This window comes from Silene latifolia, chromosome 9 (assembly GCF_048544455.1).
Source record: "Silene latifolia isolate original U9 population chromosome 9, ASM4854445v1, whole genome shotgun sequence".
Classification (NCBI taxonomy): Eukaryota; Viridiplantae; Streptophyta; class Magnoliopsida; order Caryophyllales; family Caryophyllaceae; genus Silene; species Silene latifolia.
In genome coordinates, this window is record NC_133534.1 from 154,929,836 (window position 1) to 154,956,716 (window position 26,881).

Below are 26,881 nucleotides of genomic sequence, written 5' to 3' on the forward strand. Positions count from 1 at the left end.
TCGCACTATTCCCTCCGTATAGCAACACTTCATCATGACCCAAAATATACTCATTCGACCTCAGTTACGACAGTCGCAGAGAATAAATTAAAGCCATTCAGAAATTTGTGCCAACTTGGGCTAATAGTCTCTAGTCAAAAGAATTGACTCATAAGAATACTATAGCAGCTCTTGCCACGACCAGGCATTATGAATTACCAGAACTCTTTAAGCCGTCACTGCCCAACAGAGTGTCCCATACACTTTGTCTATGTGATCGACTAGTCATCCCATATGACTCTATGGCACTAGAACTTGCCATCAATCGCATCACACTCTAGTCACTTTGAGACGTCACCTCCTTTAAGTAACCAAGGACGAATACTATGTTAATCCAGTTCACTTCAATGGGGTTCAATTTATCTCAACAACCCATTTGGATTTTACAAAGCAATGGGTAAGTTTAAAGAAACTCAAACGATAAATGCAATTATCATATATGAATAGTCAATACACTATTACTACTTCATATCCTATAATCTACAGTGTACCTTTTACACTAGTTGAAATGCAATAAAAGTTTGGCAAATGGATATACCAGGTATCCATATATTCTTACTTTATAAATTGTTATTTCCTTCTAATCAATGTTATTTCTAATAACATGAATTTATCTAAGTATGTGTCTAGTCTTCTTACTAGACTTTGACTCTTTAACTTGAAATATGCTCCCATTGTTATCACATCACTTGTGATAAAGTCTTTGGTAGAGGAATTTACTCTTAGGCCCTGTTCTTTCTGGCTTATTTTCAGCCCATTTCAGTTCAACTCAGCTCTATTCGATTCGATTCACTCTGTTCGATTCGATTCACTCCATTCGATTCGATTTAGTTCGATTCGGCTCCATTCGATTCATTCAAATTTCATCCAGCTCCATTCGATTGATTCGATTGATTCACTCCATTAAGTTCAAATTTCATTTTTGCTTTACTCATCTTAAATTTAATAGTTATTATTAATTTTGTTATCAATAATACTATTTTTTAATATCATTATTCTTTATTATTATTATTATATTTAATAATATTGTTATTAATAATTTATTTATTATAATTACTATTATTATTATGAATATTATTTTTAAAATGAATAATAATGTTATTAATGTTAATGTTGTTGTTGTTGTTGTTGTGAATAATAATGTTATTATTATTATTATTATTATTATTATTATTATTATTATTATTATTATTATTATTATTATTATTATTATTATTATTATTATTATTATTATTATTATTATTATTATTATTATTATTATTATTATTATTATTATTATTATTATTATTATTGATATTATAATTATTATTGGTATTATTATTACAATTAATAACATTTATTATTAATATTATTGATGGGGCACGCTCAACCGACTTGACCCACTAGCCAATACGGGGTCATACAAGTCAACACGCTTGCAAACATGGTTACGGATTCGCTTGATACCCTACGAATCACGAATCGTTAAAAGCGAATTCTATCAAATTGATTACTAAAAATACATATAACACATTTTCAATAAACGAATCGCGAATCGGTAAGGCGTATTCATAGCGAATATGGTAACCATGCTTTCCAAGCCATCATTTGAGGTACACATAGAAACCTATAAATACCTCATTATTGACCAGTCAATGGTAAAATACTTCTCACCAACAACTTCCTCTCTCTAGAAGTAAGACTACTCGAGCTAATATGAGAGGGCACGGAAACCTTAGCTTCAAGCAAGGTCTCAACTATCCACCAGTACCGCAAGGCATCGGAGAAAGACCTATTGCGAACCCTTTGAGGCCCTATTTGTTACGCGTAAAAGATCCATCCGGAGAGAGAAAGCATAGATTCGAGGTGCCATCGTTTGAGAGGAGCGCGTTGACCCAACCCGGATTCGAGCAACTCTTACTTGAGTGTTTTTATTCGAAACAACTATTTTTACTAATATCATTATTAATATTGACATTATTATTTATTATTGTTATTAAGAATATTATTACTAAAAAATTACTATTTTTTCATTATTATAATTTATGATTAATATATATAATATTATAATTTTTTTCTTAAACATTTTAGTATTAGTATAAATAGTATTATACTATGAATATTGGTATTATTATAGTTGATAATAACAATAATATTGAATATTATTATTATTATTAATATTATTAATATTAATATGATTATTTCGATTGATTCACTCAATTGACTTTATTCGATTCGATTCGATTCATTTCAAATCAATTTAATTCAATTCATCCATTCGGCTCCATTCGATTCGATTCGATTCGATTCACTCCATTCGATTCGATTCGATTCAGCTCACTCCATTCGATTCGATTCGATTCGATTCGATTCTAAAAAGCCAAAAAGAACAGGGCCTTATTCCCCATGTTGACCATTTTATCACAATTTACTTAGATTCTATTTGTAGAATTTGCAATGGTCGAAACTAAAACACTTCTCTAGTCTCTTACTCCTGAGTCAATAGAATCAGCCTAGGATTTCGACAAATCCTTATCGGTTTGGAAACTAGAGTTTGTGTAACCCTTCAACACAAAACTTAGTTTATCATCCAAACATATGAACGAATCCTCAATTCTTCTCAAGAATCTCAAATATGTTCTTTAAGGCTTTCACAAGACCATCATTCGAATTAACTTGTTGTTGACTTATTATGCTCTAAGAATATGATTCATCATGGCATGTGCATTTGTTCCCATACATGATCGTTCTAATGGCAGAAACATTAGCAAACGATTTCATGTGATCAACAACTTAATAGATTCAGTGAATGACTATGACTCTATCATAGCAATTCCACTTTCATCAATATGAATAACCGATTCAACCTTGTTGATGTTATCTATGTTGTAGAAGAGGGTACCCAGGATGGCTAAATTAGCCTGCTGGTATACAGTTTGGTTGGAGAGAAACCGAGGAAGATTGGAGCATAGGATTACCTGACCTGAGATCCTAGTGCAGGAAATTCAGAGACTAATGAAAGCAAGAGTTCAGATGCTTCTAAAAGGACTAGTGATGATGGCAGATTAGCATTGGCTTAAAAAATTGGAGATTAATGTTCATTGCTAGTATGTTTTTGTCTTGTAAAGTCATTCAAAACTGATGAAAGTGTATTCCTTGATGTATTTCTTTGTTTATTAATGAAAAGCTCACATGTTACCAAAAAAAAACCTTGTTGATGTTAAACAGATACGAAAGATCTTATCATCATAAGACTCTCGATTCTATGCCAATATTCTCTTACATAGATTCAGATATCTAAAATACATCGCACCTTTTCCTAGTCTTCCAATAACTCTTTCACAGAAGAGAGCATTGGTACATTATTCTCAATAAGTAATATGTTATCTATATAAAAGTATAATAGAGAAACCACTAAAGATAAAACTTAACACGTGTCAATTTATTGTGCAAAGAATTCCCGCCTAACCAAGAAGACTAGCAACCCTAATGAAGTATTGAGTACTAATGAAAGTTCTACCGCTTTTTTCCATTTTTAACTTTCAAATTATTCTCTAAATATTTCTTTAAGATCATTACCTTCACAAAAGATTCTCAATTTCCTAAATAACCTCACCTTATCGGAGACTAATAACTCAATCAAAGATTTCTATTACTTAACGGTTTTCCATCTTCTTTCTCCTATCAAATCTTTCTCCATATGATCTTCAATGGCTAATGGCTCCTAGCCATTTAATCCCTCATCCTATTCAGTTGTTAATTATCTATTTATGGTGGAGAAAGGTAAGCCATTGTGATTATTTTTAGAAAATAAAAGGTTTAAATAGAGTATTTTTTTGTTACGGGGAATATTATTTTTAATTTAATCAAATTAGAGTGCCAATTATTGATTTGCTTGAAAAAAACTGTCTCCGATGTAATTAGGCTCTCATCATAATTTTAGCATCTTAGCGTCTTAGATATTGGGTATCTCATTTTTCATTGAATGAAAAACGAAAACCGATCAGTATTCATATTGGTTGTTCTTAGTAATTTGATGCATATATTATCTAAACCACCAAGATGGGGTTTAACTTTGTCCTTAGTGTCGCGCTTTGTTATTGATGTTTCGCCAAGTTTATTTTAGTTTCTGATTGTACTAGCTGGCCTAGCTCAAGAGATGGAAATGTCAATTTGCTCGATAACAGGGTGGAATGGTTTATAAAAGATGTAATAATATGATTTTTACATTTATAAAGTGGAAGATAACTCTTACGAAGTACAATACATTCATTAGTTAGTCTCCCTTTAAGACGGATCATCTCCGTCTTAAGGTTAAAAGGTCACGTTTAGATAGATGTGAGCATGTGACAAGTTTATGTCATTCCGGTGTTCCACTTTCTGTGACCTTCATATATTAGACCCATTTCATATGTAAGAAGGATATATCTGTTTTAAATAAAAAATTGTGTATATATTTTAGTTACATTAGTTGGTAAAATGAGTAATTCACAATAACAATGACTTGGGTTTGAATCTCGAAGTATCGAAATTCCTTGCACGACTTTGTGATATACAAATGTCCTTGCCAGCTTTTATGTTTGTATCGTCGTAGAATGATTGAGATGTCTATTCTAACTTAGTTAATTTTGTGTTATGTAAAATGACTGTGTGAGGCTGTCTTACACAAGTGCATTGTAAAATGGGATTTTTTTTAATAATTATCTTTACTAACTACTCCCTTCGATCCACACCAATGATAACAGTTACCTAAAACGGTCGATACACGTCAATGGTAACATACTTTATTTGGCCTAAAAAATGACTAACTTATCCTTATACCCACTATCTATTTACAAATTTGTCATCAAATGATCCACTCACCCACTCACTCAATGTTTAATTAAACATTACATTATTCAAGTGGGCCCAATCAAACTTTCCAACTTTACCTCTCGCTTTCCCCCCTTTTCTTAAATAACCCATATTGCCCCATGTTGCCATTTGTTTGGATCAGAGGGTGTGTGAGACATGGGTGTAAGTATGATACTAGACACAATTATAAATTATTGTAACTTATCCACTCTCATATTAGAGATATAAGACGTGGTCGTAAATATAATATGAGACACGGGTGTGGTGTCAATTAAGAGTAGTAATTGGGACTTCAAAAGTTCAAAGATTTTTAGTCATAATAACAAAATATATGTTCCTACTAATTCGAGAAACAAAACGTCTTGCTTATGACGGACACTATCCGTCACAAGCTGAAGACGGATAGCGCTCCTCTCACAATAAGGCAAGTGGGAGGGCAAGTGGTGAGCAAATGGAGCACCCAATGGATAGTGTTACTTGCATATTGTGAGAGAGGCACTATCCGTCTTCACCTTGTGACGAATAAGGTCTGTCTTGAGAATTTGTGTTAGAGAAAACCCTCTCTTAAACCGTATCATGTATTATTGCTCTTTTTGTATTAGTATTAAACTCTACCTAACTATTTTTAAGACTCATTTATATATTTTTTTTGTATATTATTTATATATGCCCGTACAATTTTGCACGGGTTTTAAGCTAGTGAACATATAACACATGGAAAAATAATTATGGCTCCCACTTAACTTCATGTATAAATATGATTCATCAAGAATGTGAATGAAATCATTCTCAATTATCACATGAACGAAATGTATAATCCTTTGATGCTTGCTTATGACCATTCTACGATCGCTTAAGTAAGCTTTGCATAATATGTTAGGATTCTTAGATCTTTATCTAAGGTTTTGTGTTCCGTACACCTCCTTCCCTAAATTCCCATTTTAGAAAAGCGAATTTTAATAGCATTTGCCATTCTTCATCAAAATAAAATGTGGCAATTCCTAACATGATTTACCTTGATTGACATCCTCATGTCAATCTATGCACTTAGGTGTTCTAAAGCTCTATTTACTTTAAGGAGACCATCGCCTTAAGGTAAATCTACTCTTGAGCGACAATTTTTGGATTGTAATGCTATGGCTCGTATGCAACAAGGTCGAAATACCATTACTTTCGAAAAGTAATATATTAACAATAAGACATATGTGCTTTACTCCCACTCTAACTCAATAGATTATAGTTTCATTACTTTCCATAAGTAACACAATAACTATAAGACATGTTTGTTACGATCTACATACTCCCACTCTATCTCTTAGAAATACATCTATCTTCTTAAGAGATAGCTTTGAGAGTTACAAACATATTTGGTGAAGTAATAGAAGTTTCTCTAGACTGACGTGTTAGCACATAAAAAGACTAGCTCTTTCATGGCAGCTTGATTCATGTAATTTGCGAATCTGATCCATATCATTTGTTAAATAGACTCTCTATTTCAGGTATCTCCTTGGTTGACCATTCGTTTTTAATAACGTTTCCGTTTTGGATTGCAAATTCCCTAAATTAAGTTCGATGACTCAAACCGACTTATGTCCATGTTATATACAAACTTGAGGTTTTAAGCCCTCCGATAGCTCGTATGGAGTCTTATAAGTGATGTAGCCAATTGGTTTATCAAATTTCCCTTTTTAGAGTTCAAATAACTCTTTTGACTTTATAATCATTCAATCTTATAACAAATAATATGTGACATTAAGTCACGGAAACTTCATGACTCATGAAATTAATTACAATGATCCCATCGTTGGAATTCTTTAATGATTAAATTAAATCAACACAATTTATGTTATGATATGAAAGATGTATAATGACAAGTTTTTAGAACGAAAAAGAAAAATTTCATAACCGAATGATTTGGGTTGAAAGCGAAGCCATTAAAATTCATACAACCATTGTTTACGAAATGGAAATGAAACAAACATCCATGTCCAACATGGAAATCAAAATAAGTTATAAAAACAACAAGTCAAAATACAACAATACTAAAAGAGACAATCAAATAAAAGCCAAGCTTCCATAGGCTTTCTTCTATGGGCGGCTACACTAGCATCCCTTGTTGAAGATCATACTCAAGCTTGCTTATCCTTTCCCTTGTCCTTACTCACATCCCCTATATCACCATTTAAAGGGGGTGAGAATCACAACTTGTATCTAAATACCAAAGTTGAGATTTCTGTCAATACAATAATAGATTAGAGAATTCATTATCTACTAGAGTCACACGTCTAGCTTTAACATCTCCAATATACTTAGGGCAATTATACTTCCAATGACCCATATGTAGATACCTCATTTGTGCACCTCCCGCAAGCCACCCGGCGATGATTGGGCCGCATGTTTGGTACACGGAACGATTTATGAAAATTCGTAAGTTTATCGTCAAGTGATAGCTCAAACACTTGTGTCTACCTCATAGTTGTCATTACGGTCGTTTTGGCAGTAATTAGAGTACATTTGGAGCCCGGGTCAAAAACCGTCTTCATTTCCTAAAAACCGTCAAATACCGAGTTAAAGCAATATGCTTGTCTACCTAAGGTTAGGATGTCATAAAATGTCATAAGTATATCTCATTTTGAGTCCCATGTCACTTCTTTGTGCTAAAGTTAAAGTTTACATTTCAAAATGTGTATTTTATTTATCTAAAATGACAATCCGACCTTTCAAAGTTAAAGTTTATCGTCAAGTGATAGCTCATACAATTGTGCCTATTTCACAGAAAGTTCTAGATCTCTTCCATAGCTTTCCAACGCGACCAAAATCACCTTTTTCCGAGTCTTGTAGAGAAAGTTATGCCTAAAATACGACAGACTGTCAAACGCGCTTTCTTGCGCAGGAGGAAACCGCTGGGGAAAGGACGCAGCAAGTGCTGCGCCTCTTCGAAGAGACACAACACTGCTGTGCCTTTTCTCCAGGCTTTCTTTTTGTCCAAGTTTTCGTGCTTCACCTAAGTCGGTTATTTCTGGATCTTTCTCTCCTTTCCTAAACCCTAATTCCGTGATTAGTATAAATAGGGACCTTCGTTCCTCATATTTTTCACGCCAGTGTCCACCCTTCTCTTCTCCCTTTGCATTTTAAGACCACGCTCTTTCTTTTTGGCGTCTACGTGCTTGAACTTTCGACCACGTAAGCTCAGATCTTTCTGAGTACCAGCCTCGTTTTGCATGACCGACCAACTTGACCAACTCCACATCAATCAACTTAATCAACTTTGTTTAATATCCTCTTAGAGGGCACTTTCGTCGTACATTCAGGTCGAGCATCACTAAATGTTAACTTAGTCAATCGCTTTTCATTAAACATGTAAGTCTGAGGGTGTAAATCCCATCTTTTACTATTGTTTTTATTTTTATAATAATTATTGTAAGGTTTACGTCGAAAATATATTCAAGACCGATTTATAAAACCTTTATTCAAACGCTTTATACAGATTAACGCGAGACAAACGTCGAGAAGGAACGAAGCAACTGTTGCGCCTCTTTGAAGGGACGCAGCACCTGCTGCGCCTCTTCCTGAGGCTGCCGCAGTTCCTGCTTTCCTTCTTCTTCCTTCGTCTTCTGTTTAATTCGTTTGTTTATTTTTCTTTCGTCTTTGCTTGTTCTTATTTCATTGACATGATAATTTTAACATATAAATCGTTAGTAATTCGTCACCTTTTTAATTCCCGACTTCAATCCCTAATAATTCATATTTGCGGGTTTTCGTCATTGAATCAATCGGGGTTCTAGATATTCGATTCATCTGTATCAAGTCTCTGAAATTCATCTTTTGTATGTTTTCGTTTGTTCGTTATCATCAGTAATTTAGTTTAGCATTGATAATCTAATTAATTTTTTTTAATTCGTTTATTTGTAATTAACCTTTTAATCTTATAATTAATTTGTCCTAATTAGTTTTATCTCATGTTTTATTGTTTTTATGACCAATTCACATGTAAAGAATATATTATTCCACTTCTATCCGAGTTAAATATCGATAATCAAGCATTAAATTCACCAAATGAACATTAACGATATGCAATTCCGGCTTCACAACCAGAATTCACTTCAAGAATAGACGTAGTGAGTATTGCGCCTCTTCCAAAGGACGCAGCTCTGCTGCGCCTGTTCCGGGTTGAATTCTGCCCCTGAACTTCCGTTGTTGCTTTAACCTAGTTATTAGCTTACGTATTAATCGACTATTACTCGTATTATCGCTTAATAATCTGTTCGTATTTTCTAACCTAATTTATTTTCCCTTCTTTTCTAAAACCATCCGTTTTAAATGTATTTTCGACGTAGATCAATTAACCCGTTGTGATTATTGTAATTTTCTTTGTTGTTTTTTTATTGTATTCTTTATTATTTATTGTTTGGATGCTCTCACATGCAATTAACCTAAATTTCTACCTCGACATTAATGCATGTTAAACTACTTGATTACCGACTTAGTTAATTCTCACATGTTAGGATTAATCTAATGGATGTTGCATAGAAAGCATATAACCTTCAACATATCGAGTATAGATGATTTTCCCTAATTATTAGTAGATTCCGCTATCGAGGCGGGCGGGATTAGGTGTTCGATCAAAAGAACTTCGTAATACGTACCCTCACCCCTTACTCCAAATCTCTGTGAACATCCGTGTTCATTGGTATCTGATCGGTCCGTTTCGTGTTCACAAATAAATAGATGTGGTCGTTGGGTCACGTCCGAATCAAAACACAATTTATAGCTTCAGAAACAACTCTACAATTAGTAAAGAGGCAAGTAAAGGTCGGATCCCAAGGGACGGGTATTGAAATGAGATTTCTATTGCAATTAGTGGTGTCTTAGGGGTGACACAAATTGGGTTGATGTAGAAGGTCACTAAACTAAAATAGCAATGGAAATAAACAAGCAAGATGAATTAAAAGGGTTGTAAACAATTGATAAAAAGCACTAGGGTGTCATGGGGTCATAGGGGATTCATGGGAATTGATCATACAAACATGTTCTCAAATTATAAGCAAGCAATTATTGTTGTGATGGATTGAGTTGGGTTATATCTTACAACCCTAGGAAAGTTTGGGTCCGGAGGAGCGAATCGATTAGATTGTACAACACCTACAAGTCGACTTAGTCTTCCCTACTCAACAACATGCATGGTCTAATGAGACTCGAGTTGGGTTATGTCTTACAAGTCTCATTGAAAAGATAGGAGATGGTGGTAAATGCAAGGATTCATAGGCTTAGCATTTCATCAAACATAACATGTGCATGAGTTGAGATCAAAACAAGCAAGCAAATAAACCATGAAAGCATATTAAATTAAGCATGAATCATTCCCCATGTTGGTTTCCCCTAATCACCCATTAACCCTAGCTAGGTCACTACTCACTCATTATCATGTTGATCATGCTAGCAAGGTTGTCAATCATACCAACAAAAGGAAACATGATGAATAAATGAAAGTAATTAACAATAATTAAAGAGGGATTAAGAGAATTATACCTACTAATGATTCTGCTCCGGAATTACACGGATTTGTGACCACGTAAGCTTGATGAATGACGTCTTTTTGCTTGACTCTTCCTTTCGGTCTCTCCTGTAAAGATGAACAAACTGAGGGCTCGGCTTTGTACCGAGCGTACTCACTCCGACCCACAAGTCAGTAAACTTAAAGAGATTAAGTTGTGTGTTAACTTGGCAAAGTATATTGTAGAGAGATAAGGGAGTTTATACCAGTTTATTAGATGTTTTTGGGATAGTTTTCGGATCCTTTTCTCAATGACAGAAGTGGAGTATTTATAGACTTTCACCTTTTGTCACGTAGTGGCCAAGTGGCTAGCAGGTGGAAAGACTGTTCTACCCTAGGCCGAGGGACCCATGGCAGGCCGGCTGGCCTGGTTGACTCCATGCCGAGAGGACTGGATGTGAGTACGTGGATATGCCTCCCGGTTGGCTACTTGCCTAGCCGAGACCCAAGTGACAGGCCGACAGGCTGCGTCGCTTAGGCTGTCTAATACGTTGACTTGCTGTCTTTTGGCTTTGACCTTGCTCAATATGTTGACTCGGTCAGCGGGTGTAGAATATGCCCATCAGATTCCAATAATAAAGGAAAGATAAAAGAAGTACTTGATGCTTGATTGAAAGGTTGTCAATCTCCCAATAATAACCCAAATAATCTTCAATTACCCAAAATAAAGGATGAACAAAAGAGAGATTAAGGAAATAAAACTTGTATTAGAACTTGATTAATTGTTGATTACAATACTAAAGAGAGATTTGATTGATATCAACTACTTTAATTATTGATAAGAAGACCATACTCTTCTAATTAGACTAATGGGGTATTTATAGTGGAAATTAGGGGGATGCATTAGGGTTAACTAAGGGCTAAACTAGTAATTACACTTTTTAGATTGAGCAGGGAGGAGCCGGTATTTTTCGAAGGAAGGGCTTCTTTCTTTGTAGCTTGGAGAAGACGAAATTGCGCTGTACAGGAATCCGTGCGTTTTAGAGTCGGGACGGGCGGATTCTGGCGGTGGAACACGGGCGGTTTGGGAGGAATCCGGACGGATTCTGGTGATGTCAAACCCGAGCGTCTTGGGATGAAACCGCACGGATTGTGCATGTGGAGGACGGCCGGATTGTAGACAATCCGCACGGATTGTGCCTCAGCAACATTTCTTCTTCTTTTCTTCCCTTTTCTTCATAAATTCCTTGGGGATTTCCTTGGGGACTCAATGATCCTTTCTCAACATTGCTCATCTACTATAATATGTACAAAGGCCTTCTAATCTTGTCTCTCCTTGATGCTTGGTCATTGAATTCGATCAATTTAGTCTCGTTTTGCCATGAAAATGCAATATTTGCACTCCTTTCCTTCCAAGGGATCAAAATCTCAAAGAATATGCAAAACAAAAAACTAAAGACAATAAATGACCCAATTATGCACTAAAAAGCATGGGAACAAGGCTAATTCGGGGGCTAAATATGCGCTAATTATGGTCACATCAAATATCCCCAAACCGAACCTTTGCTCGTCCTGATTAAAGAGGTGACAAAGACTAGGACCATTATTTAAACTAACCTAATAACATAGCCGATATGAGACAATTTGCGGGTCTCACTCCGCCCCTTCAACTCACAACAAGACAACCATGAGGTAGGATGCCTTCTTGCAAGGCAAGGTGGGTCTTGCCAAAATGGCGACACATCCAAACATTAAGCACACAAAATCAAATAATGGATGCATCTACAAAAGGAATAGCCACTTCCTCATCAAGTGGCGGACGCAACCAAGAGAGAACAAATTTAAGAGCATGTAATCCTTCACAAATACTAGTTCAACAAATTACTAAGGCTAAGAGGATGGCACTAAATCACCTCCAAATGGTGTTAAACTAGACTACTTTCGTCCTCAATTTCCAAGTGCTTTCGTCAAGAGCGATCGGATGGTGGTGGAATGATGATCCCTATGATGCTAGTAGCATATGACGTGACAAGTCTCGAATTCTCTACAAAAGTAAAGGTCATGGATCGTCCCAAGCTCGACAAAGTGGTTTGACAAAAGGTTTTTTGGGAATGAAATGCTCAAATCTTTATACACAACGGTGGATAGGACTAGTATTCAAAATTGTCCTCATTTCACTTTCACATTTCAAAAATTTAAGATGGGGTTTGTCCCTTCCGGGCTAGTGTCCTTTGCTTTCGCCAATCGCTTATTAGGCAACCGGTTAACCTCTAGACAATAGCTTTTCGGGGTGATAGTCACTCGGTCTCTGGGCGGCCGAATTCACAACCGTGTGGGGGCCCAATTCAATGGATCTCGCTCCAAAGCACATCGAAGTGGTACGCCTCCATCAAAACAATTAAATTTCTCAACTTTCAACAATTCATAACATTTGAGGTTTCTTTGGCATTAAATTACTTCCACATGACAAAATTCTTTGAAATGAGCACTTCAAGCTTATTGATAGAAAATATTTTTAGGTTGCCTTACCACAAGGTCAATCAAGGTCACCTAGACAAGTTAACCAAGTCCACATCGCATCACGGGGTTGGATAGGTGACTCACATGCAAACCCTTGACTAGGCTTTGGGTCATGGGTCAAAAGACACTAGTATGACACTATCTAGGGTGTTTCACAACCATTCTAGTAGGCAAAGTCTTAAGTTGAAAAAGTATTTGTAATGGCTTAGTTGCTCTTGTCAAAGTTCTCAATTAGGCACTTTTCAAAACTTTTTCTAAATGCAACTACATGCAATGATGCAACTAATATAAACATCCTAATGCAAGTGATTCTATCAACTAATATGACATATAAACTAAATGCAAGTCCTAAATTCACATTGTTATACCGCATAAATCAAAATAAAGCCACATAGTCATTAACATAAAGAGGAAAAAGGAGATTGGAAAGATCATACCATGCGGTCTTCAATATCCCCATGTCTCGGATGTGGCGTAGTCAATCAATGTGAACAAGAATAGAACAAACACAATGTACACTATATACAATATAACTACACTACAAAAAGAATAAATATGTTTTTGGGTTTTTCAATTTATCAAATTTTTATGGTTTTTCGAATAAGAGTTAAGTTAGAATTCCCCATCCCCACACTAATATGGGCATTGTCCTCAATGGCCAAAGTGATGGGAAATTAAGCAAACATGATGCATGGTTTTTTTTATGACGGAGAGGATAATTTAGATTACCTCCCGTTGTGTATGCATTAACTTCCCCAAACCGAGTTAGACACTATTGCTAATGTCCAAGGATGGGTGTAGTTCATGCACACACTATGCAATGCATGAAACTAATTTGTCATTTTGGATTTTGAAAGTGGGAACAATAAAATGAGAATACCTCAAAAAGTACCGAGGTGTGAGTCCTCAATGGTGCTAGGACTACTCCAACAATGATCAAGAAAAATAAATAAATAGAACAAAGAGAGAAATAGACAAACCTTGAGAGGGTAGGAGCCTCCAAAGCTTGCTAACCTTCCATCATATCATCACTATCATCATTATCCTCATTAGAAGTGGTCTCATTGCCACTTCCCTCTTCACTTGCTTCTTCACCTTCTTCTTCATTTTCCCCATCATCCTCTTCTCCTTCTTCACTAGCTTCTTCATCAATGTTATCAGCAACTTCTTCATTCCCAACAACCTCATTGTCACCCGGAGCAACCCTAGATGCACTCGGAAATAGGCCTTCCTTATCCGCCCAACTAGGCAAAGGACATGATGTGTCAAGTAGTCCTTGCCTAGCTAAGTGTAGGAGGGGTGGATATTGAGCCAAGTAAGCATTTTTCCGATCCTCAAAGGCTTGCTTGTGCATTGCTTGCATGAGAAGAGTCAAGTAATCATTTCTTGCTTCAATTCCTTCCGGCTTGAACTCTTGATACTCAAAAGGGTAAGGTGGTGTGACAATGGAAGAGGAGGGTATTTCAAGTTCACCCTTTTGTTGTTGGATAATATACTCGGCCTCTTTTGAAAGGGGAAGTAGATAATTGGTCCGGTGGACAATCAATCGACAAATCTTTGAAGGCAAAGTGAAAGAGCTAGCCTCACTAGTGAGCCATCCATACTTGGTGTCAAGAGGGTTATGGGCAACCCACTTGTACTTGTGTATCATAGTATGCAAATCAACAAGATGACCACCTTCTTTCGCCTCATACTTGTTATCTTTGTTGAAGTTAGGATCAAAGTATTTAGCTAGGATAGTGACTAGGCCTCCATTCACAATAACGGTAGTGCCTTTCTTCCCACAATCAATGTTGAGCCATCTATCCACCAATAGCCTTAGAAAGTTGAAAGGCTTGGTGTGTACTCTTCCAATGTTCAAAGCCGACTCAAGAAGAACAAAATTGAGTTTGGTGAAATGATTGGTGTCTTTTCTTGCATTGATGGTGCTCCCTACGACCTTGTGCCATACTCTTATGCCCGGATGGTGGACTAAAAGAGCACGACTCGCATGAAAGTCTTCAAATTTCCTTCCGGAAATTGCCTCCCAAAGAGGGTCGGGGTCATATTTGCCAACATTCTTAAAATAACTTGGTTCATCACTAAGACCCAAAGCTTTACCCAATTCCCTAAAGGGGATGCGTCTACTAACATTAGGTAGACGAAACTCGAGGTTCTCCATAGTCTCAACCTTGTTAACTTTCAAAGAACTCAAAAATTCTAAGGTAAGGGAGGGGTATGTCAATTCTTTTGATTCAAACAATTTCTCCAACCCCATGGCTTTGAAAAAGGCTCTAGTTTGCTCAAGAACACCCAATTTTTCTAAGGTATCTTCACATATAAACTTGGTGGATTGAAATTATTTTCTAGCAAACTTAGCAAAAGTGTCCCTATGGGTTTTGGAAATGAAAGTTACCTCCGGATAGTTTGCAAGTTGATCAATTTTCGGAGTAGTAGATGTTGTTGCACCCATGGGAGGTTGTTGTTGTTGTTGCACTTCCAAGTTTGGGTTTGCTACCACCATAGCCAATGCTTTCTTCGCTTGAAGAGTCTTTTGCCTTTGTGAAAGTGTCTTTGCCTTTGGTGCCTTTGCCTTTGTTGCCTTTGCCTTTGTTGCCTTTGTTGCTCCCTTAGTTCTTGCCATTGATGACTTAACCAAGAAAGAGTGAAAAATCTTCAATTTCTAGTGCACCCAAATCGATTTAAAGATGAAAGGCTTTGTCTTTATGAATTCAAAAATCGACTCAAAGGTTGAAGATTTTGTCCTTGGTTTTGATTTTTATTGAAAAAGGAGTGATTGATTTGTTATTAAAAGGATGTTTTGATTTGATTTTGGTGAATGTAGTTGAGAAATTTAGTTTTTGTGATGGGAGGATGAGGGTTTTGAGGGTTTTGAGTAGTGTTATGAATGAAGGAATGAAGAAATGAATGTGGGAGGGGTTTTATAAAGCCCGAAAAATTCGAACTGCAGGGGCAATCCGTGCGGTTTCTGCTCAAGACGGCGGATTCTCGCCTTTTCTGGGTTGGGAAAAACTCGCCTAAAGACGGGCGTCTTTCAGTGAAGACGCTCGGATTCGCAGACACGGGACGGGCGGATTCTCCTGAAGACGGGCGGATTTCAGTCCAGGAATTTTTCTTGTTTTCCTCAGCTTAGAAGACGAGCGTCTTCTCTACAAGACGGGCGGATTTTCAAAGACGGGCGGATTAAGATGTAAGATGCTCGGATTTGCTGACAGTCAAAAATTTGAAAATTTCAGCTCAATTCAGGACGTGCATCTTCTACCCAACACGCTCGGATTTCTTGAAAACGGGCGGATTCTCCTGAATCCGCTCGGATTCGACCCCTTTGTACCCGGATTCAGTTCCATCCGTGTACAATGCATATCCCTTGCCATTCTTCCATTCTTCTTCATATCTTGTGTTCTTCATTGTGGGGGGCACTACTAAGGCATGGATAGCCTAGGCAATTGTCATCCCCACACTAAGCTAAAGAACTACACATCAATTGAAATTATTAATCCCTCCCTCACTTCTCTCAAACATGACAATTATCTTGATCAAAGTATAAAAATCCAAAAATAACAAAAATGCAATACAAGAATTGAAATGCAAGTTAGAAAGTTAGGAATATTTACAAATGGTGGTTTAGGGAGGACTCCACCAAACTCTCATTCTTGATGAGATGTCAAGGGGGCATGTCCAAGGTGTTGTTGATGTTGCTCAACACCTTGAAAAAGTAATCAAAAGCTTGTTCATTATCATGGTAGAGGTCTTCAATAGACCTTGGCCCTTGTTGTCGGTCTTGATCGATGGCATTACCAATGTAGGGATTAAAAATCCCTTCAAATTCGTCGTCCCAAAGACCACAAACTTCATTAAGTTGATCATTGAAAATCTCTTGATTTGATGGTGACAACTTTCCCATTTCCTTTTCTTGGCCAATGAGGCCATCTTCTTCTTCTTTGTTTGATTTTGGTGAGCTTTGCAAGCTCTCCTTGTCACAATTCACTTGCTCTTTGAATGGAGCATCTTCAATTTTCTTCTTCCATTGGAGTTCCGACTCTTGCCTTTCATCCTTCCGACTATAATGATTGATCATAAAACACGGTTCATGTAAACGGGGAGCTCTCATAGTCTTGTCAAGATTAAAAGTTATACTCTCATCTCCCACTTCTAGAGTGAGCTCACCATGTTTTACATCAATTACCGCACCCGCGGTGTATAAGAAGGGTCTTCCAAGAATGATTGGAATGTTGAAGTCTTCCTCCATCTCAACAATGACAAAGTCCACCGGGATGAAAAACTTCCCAATTCGCACGGGGACATCTTCCCATATCCCTAATGGTGTCTTCGTCGATCTATCGGCCATTTGGAGTGTGATATTGGTGCATTTAAGCTCTCCCATCCCCAACCTTTTACTTACCGAGTGCGGCATAACATTCACACTAGCCACTAGATCACATAAGGCTTTGTTGATCGTGGTGTCGCCAATGGTACACGGTATTGAGAAGCTTCCAGGATCCTTTAGTTTTGGAGGTGAACTCCCTTGAAGTATTGCACTACTTACCTTAGTGAAGGCGATAGTCTCAAGTTTCCGGATCGAATTCTTCTTTGTGAGGATGTCTTTCATGTATTTCGCATAGGCCGGCACGTGATTGATTAATTCCGTGAAGGGAATTGAGACTTCCAAATTCTTCACAATTTCCATAAACTTTTCAAGTTAGTCATCAAATTTGGGCTTGGCTTGATGACTTGGAAAAGGAAGTCTAATCACAATGGGCTCCTTCCCCTTGACCTTGTCTTCATTTCTCTTTGAAATTTCTTCTTTTGATGATTCTCCATCTTTGGAGTTTTGCACAATTTCTTCCTTATCACTAGCCTCCACAACTTCATCTTCAACTTGCTTCTTCGGTGCTTCATACCTTGTACCACTTCTCAAGTGTATGGCACTAACCGTTTCATGTCTTGGGGGATTACTTTGAGGTGGTAATTGCCCCTTTTGTCTTTGTGAGCTTGAAGATGCTAGTTGAGTCAATTGTGTTTCCAACATCTTAGTGTGAGCTAGAATGTTGTTGATGGTGGTTTGCTTTGCTTGACTATCTTTTTGCATTTGAGTGAAAAACTCTTGTTGATTCTTTTGCATTTGGAGGACCGCTTTTTGAACATCAAAACCTTGGTCATTTTGGTGATTGTATGGATTTTGATTTTGGTAACCTTGGTTTTGGTTGTAAAAGGGTCTTTGATTTTGGTTTCTCATGGGAGGTGGAGTGTAAGTTGTTTGAGGATTTTGAACATTTTGGCTTTTGTATGAGAGATTTGGGTGAAACTTGGTGTTTTCATTGTAATAGTTGGAATAAGGGGTACCACTCTTGTATGCTTGGAAAGCATTCACTTGTTCATTTGTTCCCCTACATTCACTTTGGTCATGTCCCAAGTTCCACAATTCTCACATATCCCACTTGGGATTGATGAGGATGCCGTCATGGCATTAACATGATGCTTTGGTGATTTTGAGGCTTATTCAAGTTTAGCCATAGCTTGTTCAAATATCAAATTGATTGTGTCAATGTGAGCACTAAGTTGAGCACCCAAATGAGTAACGGAGTCCACTTCATGCCTTCCTCCTCTAGTAGCCTTGCGAGGTCTACTATATTGGGAGTTATGGACCGCCATTTCCTCAATCTTGTTCCATGTTTAATTGTCATCAACTTCGGTGAACATTCCATTTGATCCCATGTTGAGAATGTTCCTTGAATCTTCATATAAACCGTTCCAAAATTGTTGTACCAAGAACCATTCGCTAAGTCCATGGTGAGGACATGAGCGACAAATTCCCTTAAACCGCTCCCAAGCTTCATACAAAGATTCTTCATCCCTTTGCTTAAAACCCGTAATTTGAGCTCTTAGCACGTTAGTCTTTTCCGGTGGGTAGAACTTTTTGTAGAAAGCTAGAGCCAACTTCTTCCAAGAATCTATTCCGAGAGTAGCCTTGTCAAGGCCCTTCAACCATTGTTTCACGGTGCCGATTAGAGAAAAAGGAAATAAGACCCATCGAATTTGGTCTTGAGTCACACTGGTTTCAGAAATCGCATCACAATAGTCGCAAAAGGTTTCCATATGAGAATGAGGGTCTTCACTAGGCATCCCCCCAAATTGGCTCCTTTCGACTAATTGTATAAAGGCGGATTTGCAAATAAAATTTCCGGTTAGATGTTGTGGTGTGGGAGTACTATTCGGTGGGTACGGAATGTGACGAAAATTTAGGCATTGTAGGTTGAGTTTGTGGGTATTTTGTAATGGGTTCTCCTCTCCTTCTCTTACAAAAGGGTTGGTGAACTCAATAGTTGGTTGAACAACCTCACTAATACCTCTCAAATTCCTCCTAGCAAATCTCCTATTGTTCGTCAAGGTTCTTTCAATTTCACGGTCAAAAGGTAACAAATCACCTTGTGACCTTCTAGACATGCAAAATATCAAACAACTTGAAAACAATTAGAACAAACCTTGAGGAGTTTTACTTCCCCAAGGCGAAGAAAGACACAACTAATAACAATAAAAGAAAATCTAAATCAAGTAAACACCGTCCCCGGCAACGGCGCCATTTTTTATCGGTCCGTTTCGTCTTCACAAATAAATAGATGTGGTCATTGGGTCACGTCCGAATCAAAACACAATTTATAGCTTCACAAACAATTCTACAATTAGTAAAGAGGCAAGTAAAGGTCGGATCCCAAGGGACGGGTATTGAAATTGAAAGAAATGTAGATCTATATACATATATAACATACTCATATATGTCTAATTAATTTGTCATAAAATTAAAACGGATCTTATGCATGCAAACATTAATAAAAGAGAAGAGAAATCATGTCCTTACATTCAATATTTCGGCTATTAGGGCACAAGAGAGATCTCCTTTCTCTTCTTGTTCTTGAGCTTTTCCAATGGAAGAACAAAGATCTAAGTGTAAGATCTCTCCCTATGTATTATACCCAAGGCTTCCTCTTAATTAAATTAATATTACAAATACTAGTGTGATATTAATTTTTAGAAAAATTGAACCAAAAATATTTGGTTTTGAGCTCTCAAAACCGGTTGAGAGAGTAGGAGAGGAAGAGTGATTAATTTTTGTCATACCAAAAATAATTTATGATGAGAATGAATAATAATTTTTCCACACACTACTCCATATAGTGCATAATAGAAAAATAAGAAAAAGAACCCTTGTTCTTTCCAAGGGAGAACCGGGTAGGGTGAGGGAAAATGGCCTATGCATGGCCTTTGTGCTCTTACACAAAAGGCATTAGGTATGCAAGCCTATATATGAGTAATCATCATTATGTTTCCCATTAATTTAAACAAACACAATATTTGTTCAAATATCCTCCCAATTTCGGCACATATGTTAATATGGAATCCATATTATTTTTGTCAAATGTCAACATGTCACATGTCATGTGTGACATAAATTTGTTATGTAATTTTTAACATATTAAAAATCAACGTATTAATAAAAATACGTCACATAAAAAAAACGACTTAGTAATTTCATAATTACTTGTGCCAAAATATTTTACCGTTTATAAATCGCATTTATAATAATTCATTCAAATCCAATTGTTTCTCTAAACAATAATTTCATCCGAGTAATGATACAATTCGATTACTCAGACCGTATCTCATTTAATCACATTTCAATTTAATACGTAAATTTTACTTCCAAAATCGTCCGTCAATTTTTCAAGTAATTCAATTAACTCGTAACATTATACGATTAATTAAATAATCAATTAAGTGTATTGCCCTTTAGGTATGACCTAGGGGGTCAACTGATCACCACCGTCACACGACAGTAATGTCAAACTCTAGTCAGCCAATCATTACCGATATATGTTGACCAGTTGACAGTAACAATATTACTTCCCAATTGTATTCATTATAATGAGATTTAATAATGATATTTAAATCATGTGATCGCACTATTGTTGAGGACACATTTCCCAACAATCTCCCACTTGTCCTCGACAAGTGTGCGTCACCAATTCTCTTGTCCTATTACTATCTCCCACTCAATGCAAGGTGTCTTTCAGGTCGTACTTGCAAGTGATCATATCAAGAGTGGTTTCCTCGATCTGGAGAATAACTGATTGACCGGATTTATCCACTCGGATACCTTCCGAGCGTGGCCACGCATTTCGATTCATTACTCCTCGAGTGGCCCCGAGATATTGTTTTAACCCGACAAAGGGGATGGACAATTTCTATCGCACTCATTCCCTTCGACTAGCCACAGCCATCATAACCCAAAATATGCCCATTTGACCCCATTTACGAAGGTCGTAGTAACACAAATCAAAGTTAATCTGAAACTGAGCCATCTTAGGTGAATAGTCTTTAGTCAAAAGAATTGACTCATTAGAATACTATAGCAGCTCTCGCCACGACCAGGCTATATAAATTTGCCAGAAATCTATAAGCGGTCATTAGGCCCGACAAAAAGTTCCTAACAGTCTGCCTATGTGATCGACTAGTCATCTCACATGACTCTATCGCATTTGAACTTGCCATCAATCGCATCACACTCTAGTCACTTCGAGACGTCACCTCATATAAGTGACTATGGGCGAATACAATGTTAATCCGTGTTCACTTTAACGGGGTTCAATTGTCTCCACAACCCGTTTGGATGTAACAAAGTATAATAAAAGAGTTTTAAAGTAAAACTCGAACGACAAATGCGATTATCACATATGAATAGTCAATGCCTGATTACTATTTCATGTTCTATAATCTAATTTGATCTTGTACGTAGTTGTTCATTTCAATTCAATTGAAATGACATGACTCATCATGTATAGCCTTTGAGAAGGCTTTGGTTAGTAGGTTTTATCAATTTCTTGTACCTTACTCAACCTTACTACATACTTGTTTTCCTTTGTAATGTATACATTTGCATCACAAAACTTTCTGAGTACGTGTCGAGATCCAATCAAGACATAGGCCTTCTATCCTTAGAACAGCTCCCACTGATTTCGCAGTGTGCGGGACTCTTCCTTCTTGCACATCTCATGATCGCAAGTGTACTCAATTTCCGTTATAAATATCTCTCATTGTTCTTTATTGCCTAGAACGATTCTAGAAAATCTACTTCTTAATTAACATTGCCACAATGGTATCTTAACCATCCTAGTGTGTTTTGATTATGGTTTTGTCGGAAACCATGCGCAATCTCAATTGTCAATTGTCACTTGTGTAACACCCTTACACAATATTGCATCATAAACACTTTGCATCATAGTCTTAATGCTTCTGCAAGCACTTAAGGGTAATCTTTATAGCTTACTTGGTAAAGATTACTTAAATTCGATTTTGAAAACAATTCATCATACTCAAAGCATATGAAGTGTTATACATCATTTCCTATTTAATTGATCCGGCAGCGGAAGCAAATGAAACCAATCAAATATGTTCAATTTAATTGAACTGGTCATGAATCTTATCAACATAAGACTTCTTACTGACGCTAATATCATGTGGATTTATCTTCATAAATCCGGATATTCAAGATGTATTATAATACTCCAAAAGTCTTAAATCATTCTCAATGATCAATATGTCATCCACATATCGGACTAATTAAAATTTCCGTAACTCCCACTAAACTCCATGTATAAACACAACTTCTTGACTTATCGAGAAATGTTTTATCACATGATCCAAAATGTTGATTCCAACTCATTGATGTCCTACTTAAGACCCTCTCTTAAGTTTCACATTATCTTAGGATTGCAAGAATCTTCAAAACTCAAGATATGTATTGAATACATTCCTTCTAATTGAAGAAGTGGGTTTTAGATTCACTCGCTATGTATTTCTTAATAATGAAACACAATCCCTAAGAAGATCCAAATAGGCTTAAGCATTTTAATTGGTGCAAAACCCTTTGCAACCAATCAAACTTTGAAATCTCTCTTTATTAGTGCAAAACCCTTTGCAACTAATCAAGCCTTTTTATTTCGGATTTTCATGGCTCTAAGCCTTATATTGAGTTGTGACTTAAACACTCTTATGTAAGTCATATGTTCATTACTTTCTAGAAGTAATCAATTTGAATCAAACAATTTCTTTTGTAAGTTACAAGCTCTTTACTTTCTTAAAAGTATCATGAATTCATCATTTTCAACAAGTGACGAATTTAACCTCCTAGGTTTTAAAGAAACAACATCTTACACAAAACGTCTCATGTAGGCAAGAAAGACCAGTTTCTTGCGACACAACATTCTTTGTGGCTCTTGAATAATTTCTCCCACTCTGTCTTCTAGAAATAAACTTGTATTTTAGAAAGACAGCTTCACGAGCCGCAAACCCGTCGTACTCGTGATAATTGAAAGGGAAAAATGAGCATTTGTTTCTTTGTGAAAACTTACAAATATGGCACATTACCATTTCATATCTCATATGATTTAGTGGAAAATAAATTAGACAAAAATGATAAATTCCCCAAAAGGATCAAGTAACTCAAAGTTACTTGATTGAAGTCCAAACCATATCGAATAGCGTTTGAATTCATATCCAACCACACATTATTCAATAATGTGTGTTAAGAGAGATTAATTTGTGATACTATATCACATTTCCTTTGGCTTATGTCAAAGTCTTCACTTTGATAATCCCATCACGACTAAATCGTGATTCCTTGAACTCTTTGAAATTCTTCAAAGATTTATCCTTTTACCTTATTAAGTGAACATATTAGCGTCAACTTAAATCGTTGGTAAAAATGATCAACCTATTTTGGATCGATGATATACAACCTCGATTTCCTTTTCAACCAAAAGGCACGAGACATCTTGCTTTGAATACAAGATACGCATATACCATTAACAATCTAATGGTTTCAAGAGTACTCGATAACTCTTTGCGTTCATCTTTCCAAAATTTAAGGTTTAATCTAGGGTTACCAATTTGAGTCTTGCATCATCTTCATGATATATCATTCTAGTTTGGTTTAGAATATAATCACCTTGATGATGGGCTAGCCATACATCAAATCATGGTGTATAGGGTCACAAAAGTGAAACCTTTTTTGTATCTTTAACAAATTATATTCTTATTTAGAGTTTATGTACTTAATAGTCACAATTAAGTACAACTCCAAACCCAAAACTAGATTGATTACACAATGACTCTATCTCTCAATATGATTGTTGTTAGTCGTCATATTCTAATCATCCTATGTATCAAGTACAATGATGAAAACCTCCATTGGTTTCTAATATTTATGAAGTGGTACTAGCAAAAATTATGTTTAATCAAATAAACATTTAAAGAAGAAGATCCTATTAGATGTCCCACAACTAATTTGTTGATTCTTCAATAATTTGGGGTAGTTTCCTTTCTCGTGTCTAACATTTAAGACAATGGAAACTTTATCGGTTGGGATTGATAGGTTTTAGTATCGTCATTCTCAACAACTTTACTTTTAACATTACCTTGTATCAATACCATTATTATCTTTACTTCTTGAACCTCGTTCTCATCTTAACGGTTTAAGAGAATGCTCCCACTCATTTCAATGAGTCTTTGCTTTGAGAAGCAAAATTGAATTCATGAAGATTACTCTTCATTTGTTCGTTTTAGTCTTAAAACTTTCATTGAAGTGGTTGCGTTATTTTGGTCAATTACGAATTCTGAAAATCTAATCACCAAAACAATTTATCGCATCAAGGTACTTAATTCAATTAAGTATATGAAACATAATCCATTGTAAGTAGAAGTGTTAGTCATGAATCAAAAACCTGTTTGATAATGAACAACTTTAATCTATACTCTTTACAAGAGATCCTTATCAATGGTTCATTTGAGGTTTTAGAAGCAAATTCATATTTGTCTTTAGTTACGATATTTTAATGGAGATTTGAATCAAAAACGAAATGATATCGTATATGAATTGTGGCAAAGAAATAGAACAATATAAAAACGGAATAGTGGAAAACAAAACATTCATCGTTTTATAAATACTTGTAAAAACAAGTATAGCATTTACATAGTGACCTCTACCCAACTATGATAAATGATTCCAAGATCCAAATTCATATTAACTTAGGCACGGGGTAGCCGATGCAACCTTCATCAATATAACTCGGTGGATTAACCTTTTAATCGATTCTACTTTTAGAACTCTTGGTCGATAAAATTACTCTAATGTTTATCTATAGCCCAAAACACATCAACAAGGGCACGGGGTAGCCGATGCAACCCTTATTAAATACTTTTGTTGAGTTCAATCCAAATTTCGAATAAATGTGTCCATTATCCAAACCCATATCAACTTAGGCACGGGGTAGCCGATGCAACCTTTATCAACATGAATTCGGTGGATTAACATTCATCACCCACTTCCCCTACGTAACAAGGTTTGTACCCCGGGGTAGCCGAGCGCACTCCCTCGCGAAATAGGTTTTCATGGTTTCTACTATTTGGTAAGGCTATGTCTCAATTAATTGTTTTAGCGAGAGGTCATGTCAATTTATTATCTATCACGTTTTAAGTGAACTAAAGCGGTGAACTACGATAATTCGAATTGACACGGTCGATAAACTCGATAAAATAAGGATGCATGTTTAGTTATGGCGATTTAGCGATGCATGTGACATAAAATAAAATGCAAGCATAAAATAAATAAATCCTAGTATGGCCTTTCCTAAAATAGAAAAACTCTTTAACTATTACATATTCGGAAACCAACTCCATTGGTCCCTTGAACTTCGGTTGTGGCACGCATCTCGAGGTAACACCGTCTTTATGTATCGCCATTCTTGAAGAAATCCGTCTTTTGGAACTCCGGAATGAATAAAATTACATAATAAATTACATAATTTCCTATTATACATTTGTAACTAAAATAAAATAAATCTATTAAATTACAAAACGGTGATACGAGATCACAATAAAAATTACAACCGAATCGATATTCCCATACATTTCGGGAAATACCAATTAAAATCTAAGGCCATACTAAGTAAAATTACATAATTCAAAATTACATAAATTAAAATTATGACAATCATAAAGAAAAATGCAGCATTATAATATGTATGAACATGCTCAATTTTATGCAAAATCGCCTTTTAATTAGCCAATATCGTATATTACTCGGTTTTTACGGATTTGCGTGATTTCAACATTTTATAATCACAAAAATGCACAAACTCATATTTATGCATAAGTTAATTACCCTAACCTCTTAGGACTCAAAATATAGTCTTCACTAATAATTTGAACATAATTAACCTTTATTTATAAAATTGTTCATAAAAGGACCAAAAATTACAAAAATAAGCTATTAAACTTCAAATAAATCCAAAAATTTCAAATAAATTCAAAATTTGAAATTTAAATTCATGAACATTCTGGAAAAATCCATGACACTCATAATGTTCAAAATCTTAGGTTAAAAATTTCGAAATTTTTCCGGAAAAACAATGTTGCGGTTTATCGATATTTAATAAAATAATCATAAAAACATGGAAAAATTATTTTCATTAACTTTTCAATTTTAGATCTGAAAAATATAATAAAATGCAACATTAGATGTTTTTCCTAAGTCATAGATTATGTTTTATTAATTTTCAACTAATAATGTCACTATTTATGCCATTTTTCTTCAAAAATTCATAAATCATGCTAAAAGACTTCTTTATAGCCAATTATTTTACACACATCTTGTAAAATTGCATGTGACAACATATTAATTTTCTATGACCAGATTCGAAATTTAACTCATATTAACCTATTTTTCTCTTAAATCCGAATTTAATGATGAAAAATTCATTTTTCGAGCATAACAAGTCCAAAAATTATGAAAATTTACAGGCTATCTCAAAATAATATATGTAACAACATATCCAAAAACCAAGTGAAAATTCGAAGTATAGCTAATTTTCGACCAAAAATGACATTTTTACTCATAAAATCACATTTAAATGCCATTATTGTTAAATATGAACAATAAAA

The 26,881-nt window shown here is 35.7% G+C and overlaps 1 non-coding gene across 1 annotated transcript; it reads left to right on the forward strand.

Moving 5' to 3' along the window:
• The first annotated feature begins 18,668 nt into the window (after positions 1 to 18,668).
• Positions 18,669 to 18,775, forward strand: LOC141603124 (small nucleolar RNA R71). The gene has a single exon (XR_012525019.1). It is a non-coding gene; the product is annotated as a small nucleolar RNA R71 (small nucleolar RNA).
• Positions 18,776 to 26,881: the final 8,106 nt, after the last annotated feature.